This window comes from Rhineura floridana, chromosome 10, assembly GCF_030035675.1.
Source record: "Rhineura floridana isolate rRhiFlo1 chromosome 10, rRhiFlo1.hap2, whole genome shotgun sequence".
NCBI lineage: Eukaryota > Metazoa > Chordata > Lepidosauria > Squamata > Rhineuridae > Rhineura > Rhineura floridana.
Genome location: NC_084489.1, coordinates 79,360,064 through 79,365,848, shown reverse-complemented (window position 1 = coordinate 79,365,848; position 5,785 = coordinate 79,360,064). Strand labels below are relative to the sequence as shown.

The window sequence follows — 5,785 nt, the reverse complement described above, 5'->3', positions numbered from 1 at the left end:
ATTGCTAGGCTTCTTCCTCCCTTCCTCAGCTGCTCTTCTCCCATTCTTCCATTTCTGCCTTTCATCTCTTTTAATTCCTTCTTCTTCCTGTTGTTTAATAACATGTTTGATGTGCAGTCAGTCACTGCCTACTACCACTGCAAAATCCATTATCACATTACAATATGAGTCTGCCAATATGTGATGATTTTCCATTAAGGTAATTGATCTGAGGCAGCTGTTCACATCTTATTTACATCTGCAAATCACATGGGAAGCCATGTTGATAAAACTGAAACTGAGGTTATTTCTTTTCCTTGAATTTCCCTATATGAATCCAAAACACACCTTCCCTTCCCTTCCAATCAAAGCTGGATTCAAAGAATGGGCTGCTTCTTCTGACAGTTCTTCCAACTTCTCTACGATTGCTAGGAAGACCAGAAGGGAAGGGCCGTAGCTCAGCGATAGAACATCTGCTTTGCAAGTGAGTTGCCTACAGATATCCTGGGAGCCTTGATTACAGAACAGCAGAATAGCAGAGACCTCCCCCTTTGTAGAAATATATTAGGGGCCAAAAAGACCCTTTCTTTCCCCACCCCAAATAGCTGAGGCTGAGAGTTGCATGTGTACATGGTCTTCATGCACCAGGAAACATCCAAGGCAACAGAGAACAACACACAGATACAATATTAGGCCTGGGAACATCTGATGGGGTAAAGGAATTGGGCTCAGAAGACATATACTTAGTGGGTGAATTCTCTGTATCCAATCCCACCCCCACCCCCTTTTCTCCTTGCCACTGAAGGTATTGGAAAACATTGGGCTCAGATAAAAAGCTCCAGGCATGAATGTTCTCTCTGAGTAGTTGCCCACCTATCCCTTTGTTGTTGCAAGGCCCCACTTTCAAATTATTTGCAGATAATTACTTGTTTGCATAGACTTTGTGCTGCATATAACAATGTAAAAATTGCTATTGCTGGCATGAGCTATATCTGCATCTTTATAATTTTTAAAGCATCCTTAGAGTTTTGAAGCATATTTTTTTACAAGAGCCAGAATCTAGTACTCAGCCTCAAATTTCCATGATTTGCTGACTCTATTATAGAATTGTTGAGCAATCTCCTCTGCCTTTGAATGTACCAAAATTAATTACCAATTTTTTCCTTTCTGAAATTTACAGGCAGCTCCATTGGTCTTTCATGCTCCTTTACATATCAGATCTTCACACAGCTCTTTCTGCAGGATTATTGGGAGAGCCAAAGTAAGCCTAGCTGACCTGCATTACCTTCAGTCTCATTGACCTACATTTTTGATGTCTAACTTTGCTATAAAAACATTAAGTCTTTTTAATTACAACATTCCTTCTTGTCCTCTTTCTCTTTCTCACTCCTTACACACTTTTCCATGGAAGTTTCATATATAACCTCTGAACTCTTGGCAATGGCTCAATAGTTATTAAATACATGTCTCTATTTAAATGTTCAGTGGGTTTATTTTTTAGCATTTATAAAAGGGAGTGCCCTGGGAGCCTTTCTTTTGCAGAGAGGGAAAGAGAAAAACTGTGTGTGTGAGAAAGTATAGATCAAATATTATGATAGTATACACTAGTCAATAATTAGCTTTTATCTAATTCCAACTTGGGCTCTACCTTACAAGGCCACGTTAATATATAATTGTTAAAAACAGTGTGTTCAGTGTAGAGTTAAGGCATAGAACAATTTATATATAAAAATAAACGTATACTGATGTTTTGTTTCTATGTCATTGTAATTTTTAAGGTGCAAATTAATAGTGTTTTGTTTTGGAGAGTAAAAAGTAAACACAACATTAGATGTTTTTGTTCTGCCCTCGGTGGCCAGCCTGTTTTTTAATACAAGGTAATAAAAAACAGCAGAATCTCGTAAGGTTTTTGTATTGAACCCAGCACCTTAATGTTTAGCCTAAAGACTAGGGAGGCTTTGCACTTGAGTCTGATCTACATTCCAAATAATTAACAAGTTTGCTCCAACACAGATGTCTTACCACTTGGCACCTGAACTAATGTCAGCAAGAACCTCTGCCAACAAACAGGAGTTACCTGCAGGGCTTGAGAGAGAAAGGAGATCTGCTGATAGCATTGAAATCTTTTGGTCTAGGCAGGCTCTGAAACAGCAAAAAGCTGTCAACCCTTAGAAATCGCATGGCTGGTGCTCTTTTCTGCATCATTATTGTGGAGCCAACAGTAATCCTCCTCCTGGAGAGTACTCCAGAGAAGGCAAACTAGCAAAACCAACATGAGGAAACCAAAGACTATGAATAAAATGCTGCTGGCCGCCATACCAAACTGCAGCCCTCTGTGATCTTAGTTGGTGTTGTATGTATGTTTTGATGGGATATAGGGCATTGTGTAAGCAGGAGTAACTCCAAGCTGGCAGAACAGAGAGCAGATCTTTAGTTTCGCTAGCAATGGGTGAGCAGTTGGAAGGATGAGGCAAACGGGCTTGTGGATTCTGCATTCCAAAATCTGTTTCAGCCATAATGTTGAACATGTACAGGAAGCTGCATTGTACCACATCTGAATCGGGCTACTGATCCATCTAGCCAGCAGCACTCCAGCACTCCAGCACTGACTAGCAGCAGCACTCCAGGGTCTCAGAAAGAGAGAAAGTTTTTCCAGTGCCTGTATGAGCCTCTTACATCATCCTTCTTCAAGTTGGTGCCCTCCAGATGTTTTGGACTGCAAATCCCATCACCCCAATTGGCCATTGTGGCTGGGGCTGATGAGAGCTGCCTTCCAGATGTTTTGGACTACATCAGATTGGGGGAGGCTGTTGTAAATGCAGGTTTGAGGAATCAAACGTGGGACCTTCTCTGCATGCAAAGCATGTATTCTACAGTTCCTGCTTTATGTTGAAAGAATTAATAGGCTCAAGTGGGACCTGCAACAAAATGTGGCAGAGTGGATGGAGTTCTGCAGTTCAGCATTTTTACCACTCCATATCATTTCCCCTCCCCCTCTGGGTTTCTATTACCCCAATCACTCAGCATTCCATGCCCACTAAGCACACTATATCCTCATTGGGAAATTTCCCCCTTGCCTTAAGATTCCCACCCCAATTTTGGGGGGTGGGTGAAATTTTCCCCCACAGAGGTACAACTCCCAGAGTTCCCTGGAAAGAGGGATTATTAAACCACTCTGGAAACTGTAGCTTTGCAAGAATTGGGGTTTCCTAACTATTCTCAGTACCCTTAACAAACTACACATCCCAGAATTCTTTGGGGGAACCCATGACTGCCTAAAGTGGTATAATACTGCTTTAAATGTGCAGTGCAGATAGGGCTGTCAGATCTGGAATTTCTCCACAGCACTAGGCAGACTAAAAGTATTTGGTTTTGTTATCTGAAGCAAAATATTAGAATGATAAGTCAAATCAACAAAATGTATTGTTTTGGTCATTTTAGTGAAGGGGTCAAGCACCAGATGCCAATTTTGTGCATATGTAGTGGTGAATGTCCTTTGCTGTGAATTATGGAAGACAAGCTCTGTTGGTGGATCAGACTGTCTAGTCCAGTAGCCTGATTCCCACATTGGCATCCAGATGCATCTGGGAAGCTCAAAAACAGGACATAAGCACAACAGACATCTCTAGCTATTATTTCCCAGTCACTAGTATTCAGAGATATGTTGCCTTTGATCCTGGAAGTAGTATAAAGCCATGATTAGTAATCATTACAATCTTAATATTTGTGGGAGAAGATGAGCCTTTTGGTACCATTTAGGACTAGAGTAAAACCAAATTGTGCTCAGAAATAGACCAAGAATCAGTGCAAGTTAGTTTAAAGCTGGCACGATACATTTTGTCCCAATCAGTATTCTGGCAACTGTATTTTGGACCAGTTGAAGTTTCCAAATAGAGTTCAAAGGCCGCCTCGGTAAGTATTTGCATCAATGATAATATTTTTAAGAATTTGCTGCCTGATTAATCAAGGGCAATTTCTTAAATTGGCAAATCTAACCAATTAATCAATTAAATACTGCAGCCCTAGTACATAGCCAAAGTGACTGGGGTTGTTAGTGGTTCCTTCTGAGGTACACTGTGGACAGGTGGAAGGTAGATTTTAAAAAAAGAGTTTGATATGTGGTTTGGGTTGCTTTCATGAGTCATCTGGGCAGAGGATTCCAGAACATTCTGTCTCACCCAGTCAGTAGAGGCTGGTTCTTTAGGGTGAATGGGACACTGGCCAAGCCAAGACCCATCAGGCTGCTTTCTTACTTACCAGTCTAGGGTGCGGCAGCACTAGATACCAGCTTCCTCCTCCTTAGTCTCCATGTTGCCCTTGTAGAACTCAGCAGGGAGGAGGATATGGTCAAAATAGGATTAGTTAGCTCTGCCTGTCATTGGTTCTGCCTGCTGTTGGGCTATCTACCTTCTGCCCTACCAGTCCCAAAGGGCACCAGCCACCAGTGCTCTCTGCACATTTTGAGAACTGAATAGCAGGCAGGCCATTGCATAGATGGTTTGACCCATATGAAAAGTGACAGATCAGTTCATTGGCATTTGAAAGTATTATTTTGGGAATTTTGCAACACAGTAGAAAGGGAGGATGATGTATCCTGTTTTATTCAGGTTACACCAGAATTGATCTGTGCCACTTCATGGAATAGAAAACCAATTAGTGCTTCAGTTTGAGTGGATCTCGCTTAACATGCACCCAGTAAGATCAGGGTGAGGCAAACAGGATGAAAAAACATCAAAAGGCAACCTTAGTAGGAAACCACGAACTTTCCAACATAATTTAAAAAGCTGTGATTATGTAATTGCCCATATATGAAATCCCAAGGAGCTGTGGAGGAACTCCAGGAATTAATGGGACAATTAAAGCTATTTGTAGAGACCTTTCTCTTAGCTCATGGTTAGAGTGCTCCTGTGCTGTATTGTTTTGGAGGTCCATCTGGTGAATGCATTGGGAATTGCAACTTACCAAAGACGGAAGAGAAGAATATTTCTTGCACATGAGAAGATCAGTGAAGCAGTGGTAAGTTTTGAAGTGCAGAAGCCCATGTCAGACCCCATAGCCAAGCCCCCAAAAGAAAGTCCAAAAACATAGACAGGTTGTCTTGATGTATTATTTCACACACCCAGCAAAAAGCAGCAATATATAGCATAATATCCAAGTTATTAGGATCAGCATAGCTGCAGTTGCATGCATAGTTTCCTAGGAGTAAGATCTATTGAACTCAGTGGTATTTATCTTTGACTGCAGAGGTTAAGAACATAAGAAGACCCCAGCTGGATCAGACCAAAGGCCCAGCTTCTTGTTCTTACAGTGGGCAGCCAGACGCCTATAGGAAACCCACAAGCAGGACACGAGCACACTCTCCCCTTGTGTGTTCCCCAGTAACTGGTATTCCGGTCAACTTGTAAAACACATTGACCTTCAGCTGACTAAAGTGAAACCAATAGCTTTTAACGAGAAATGCAAACAATCCTGCAAAGAAGTGTTTTGATTTGAATTGCAGGAGTAATATAGGAGCCCCATGGAAGTGAAGAAATATCCATCCACTGCTTGATTATTTTCCTTGCTGACTTCCTCTGTGCTAATGTGTCACAAAACAGACTTGAAAGCCTCATTATCACCTCATTTATAGGGGACGGGGTATGTGTATGTGTGTCTGTCAGTTGTTCAATTATCTGCCCTGGCAATCATGTCATTGTTCCTGCTCTGGAAAAAGTCCCAGATCTGTGCTACACTGCATTCTTACTCCAGTCCATCACTGGAGGAGATTCATCACAGCCAATGGAAACAAGGTGATCAAAAAAGGTCC

The 5,785-nt window shown here is 41.6% G+C and overlaps 1 long non-coding RNA gene across 1 annotated transcript; it reads left to right on the top strand.

The window, feature by feature from the left end:
• The first annotated feature begins 317 nt into the window (after positions 1–317).
• LOC133365531 (uncharacterized) lies at positions 318–5,429 on the top strand. The gene is made up of 3 exons (XR_009758232.1): positions 318–463; positions 1,160–1,240; positions 5,224–5,429. It is a non-coding gene; the product is annotated as an uncharacterized LOC133365531 (long non-coding RNA).
• Positions 5,430–5,785: the final 356 nt, after the last annotated feature.